This window comes from Tachysurus fulvidraco, chromosome 8, assembly GCF_022655615.1.
Source record: "Tachysurus fulvidraco isolate hzauxx_2018 chromosome 8, HZAU_PFXX_2.0, whole genome shotgun sequence".
In the NCBI taxonomy this organism is placed as follows: Eukaryota; Metazoa; Chordata; class Actinopteri; order Siluriformes; family Bagridae; genus Tachysurus; species Tachysurus fulvidraco.
In genome coordinates, this window is record NC_062525.1 from 19,197,368 (window position 1) to 19,201,037 (window position 3,670).

Consider the following 3,670-nt stretch of genomic DNA (forward strand, 5'->3'; position numbering starts at 1 on the left):
TGAGTCTTTAACATTTTAAACATCTTACCATTTTAAACATACGCGTTTCTAATCCTGAATAATCACCGTGTTTCCCCACAGGAAAAGACACGAGTTAAGACTTTAATAAGGAAACCTGTGTGTAAATAAAACAACCACATCCAGAGTCATAGATACAGTATATACACTAGATGTCGCCTTGTATACGGCAGTACATTGGAACGAATGCGTCAACTGAGCCGCCATCTTGGTACGAGGAACCCCCTCCTCTTAATGAATTAGCGTCAATGTAGGCAAAGAAATAAAATCACCATAAATCGTCATGAATACGATTTATAGGTTTTTTGGTTCATTCCAAAGGTCAGACATGTATTTATCATTAAGTCCAGAGAAAATTTAAGGTTTTGATATTAAGATAATCTACTTTTTCACAATATAATGCATAGTGCTAGTAGGTGTAAGTTTATTGGTTATATTCTTCCACTTGAGTAAACTTCAAATGAACAATCACTACTTACCTTATAGCCTAATGCATGCAACACTGCTACAATGGTGTGACTATACATGTTCATTTAAACATTTAAATTGTGAAAGTTAGATAGTTGAGGTGCCAAAGACTGGTGAATCTTTTATTTATTCCTTTCCCGCAATACTTTTGCCACATTAAATAAGTATGTAATAAACCAAAAAACAAAAAAAAACCTTTTTTTTTCTGTTTGACTTTGAGGCTGAACTTGTGTGTTACACTGCCAAGCTAACTGGTGACATCCTTCCAGGTCAGCTGAGTTAACCATTTAAAAAAAGGTGTTTAGTCTCCCTGCAACTTGTCCATGACTGACGTCTCTTTTTATCACTTGGGAATCTACAAATAGATTCAGGTTCTGATTATTTTATTTAATATGTCAGCAATCAAAAGCTATTTTCATGGCAAAATTCAATTAGAAAAACACAAATATCACATAAATGCAATAAAAACAAAACAAATATAAACAGCAAGTCATATTATACAATTTTTTATTTTATTTAACATACGATTAAAAAAAATCCAAAACCTTTTCAGGCATAATGTCATTAAATATGTCCTTAAGTGAAGTAACTTGATAAAAGAGCATTCTGCTTGTTTTAAGTCCAGGACAATCTAATAAAATATGTTTGACAGATAAGGGAATCTTACATAATATACATAAAGTTGGGTATTTTCACCTTTAGGTAAGCAAAAAAAAAGCATGGGTCAATTTTTAATTTCCTTATTTAGAGCTTCGGAATCTACAAACATTGTCGGTTTTCCTGACTGTCAAAAACTAATGGGTAACTAGCATGGATTACCTGCGGTCGTTAACCAAGGACTAAACAAACCAACGGAACAAGGAATATAATTTCCTAACATTCAATATCATAAAACACATTCTGCTTTGTGTAATGTAATCCCTTGCTGTCTGGTTTTTAGATTTATTTCGTTTGAACAACCAAATGCAGCACAGAAGTCCGGCATCGTCCATGCATTTGACGCAAAGGCGGCGGCGGTTTTGACGCATTTTTAGGACCCCAAGGCGACATCTAGTGTATATATCTATGGTGTATAGATATCTATGATCCAGAGTCAGGACAATTTAGGTAGCTGTGAATTTCGCCTGATCAAAAGTTACTTAAAAAAGAGTTGACTTCTCTCATGTCTGTCTGATAGGAGGATTGATTAATGTTTTACTGAATAAAATTACAATTAAATCACAGTAGAGAAAATAACACTTCACCTGGTTTTGTTAATTGGGTAATGAGTGAGATCTTATTTTATCTCTTGTCATTTATAAAGCACTTAATATTATGGACATACATTTATTTTGTAGTTTCTTCAATTAATTTTTGGATTGTCTCTGGTCTATATGGAACATTTCCTGTTTTTCAGTTTTACAAACATGTCCATTTCCTCTGTATCTTTAAGTTTAACGTTACTCCAGTTTATGTTATTAGACATCAGGTTTATGTTATTAGACATCAGGTTTATGATATTAGACATCAGGCTTATGATATTAGAGATCAGGTTTATGTTATTAGACATCAGGTTTATGTTATTAGACATCAGGTTTATGTTATTAGACATCAGGTTTATGATATTAGACATCAGGCTTATGATATTAGAGATCAGGTTTATGTTATTAGACATCAGGTTTATGATATTAGACATCAGGCTTATGATATTAGAGATCAGGTTTATGTTATTAGACATCAGGTTTATGTTATTAGACATCAGGTTTATGATATTAGACATCAGGCTTATGATATTAGAGATCAGGTTTATGTTATTAGACATCAGGTTTATGTTATTATCCAGCTGGCAGATGATTCATGTTTATTTCTGAAGAGAAGAATCAGGTTCCTTTTACACTGCAGACATTACAGTTGTCTTCAGAGGCGTCAGGTTTATCAGTAAATTAAAGTAAATCTAAAATTCTAAAATTCTAAAAAATCTGTGTGTAATTGTATCAATTTCCAAAATAATGAAGCCAAATGACTGGAATGTGGATTATCAGTGAAATATGTCCTAAATTACTTTATAGATCCTAAAGCTAGAGAGAGTCTGATCAGAGCTGTGTTTCTGCAGGAACAAAACAATCGGGAATAAGATTTTCCTCAATTACCTTATGACATAAATGTGAAAAACTATGAATAAATATGTTGTAACTAGTAAAGTGAATGAAACTCTTTAAAAAACAGCACACAGCACAGGATTTGGACAAATATAGTAATTTAAAAGTGCAATTTGCTTTTTGTAAAAAGGCCCAGAAATGACAGTATAACTTTTCTTATTTTCTACTTATTCACTTATTCAGCAGATGTTTGAAAACAAAAAAGGAAAATTATTATTATTATTATTATTATTATTATTATTATTATTATTATTATTATTATTATTAATACAGAAGTTTTTAATTCAGATTCTAGAAAAGCTAGCAGTCATGAAAGTCACATAGTGGTTCAACTTAACTGTGTGAATCAGTCTTACTGATCCACATCTGGAAGATTCAGTGTCAGGTTACAGTCCTGATCATAAGACACTTATAAACATTATACAGTGTCAAACAGCAATAAAAAAACATTAGAGAAAAAGGGTTTTTTTTAGTCTATTTTATTTTAGCATTTAAACAACACAAAACCATCATTTTTGTAACCGTGAAATTGTTTGTGATTAACAGAGAAAACAGCTCCTAAAGCACATTACACATTGTGGTGAAATATAATCATTATCATTATACTGAGATAAAAATCACTGTCTTTTTGCCAAAAAAGAGAATAAAAGCCGAAGGACCCTTTAGGTATCTATAAAGTTCGCCTAATCAAAAGACTATAGTCTTTTTTGCAGGGATTCATTTAAATTCCAGTGAATCAAATTAAACTGATGATTCACTCATTTAATATTAATAAACTCAACTTGTATGTTGTACAGAGCTTTAATATTTATGCAACCTCATGTTAAGAGCAGAACTCAGCTGAACACAGTTTCATAAGGATTTAAAGATGATAAAAATTTTAGTTTACAAAATAAAAATTTTAAAGATTATTAACACAATAAATATTGCTTGTAAAACATGCTCAGGCGTTATCAGAGGGTGTGTGTGGGTGTGTGTGTGTGTGTGTGTGTGTGTGTGTGTGTGTGTGTGTGTGAGAGAGAGAGAGAGAGAGAGAGAGAGAGAGA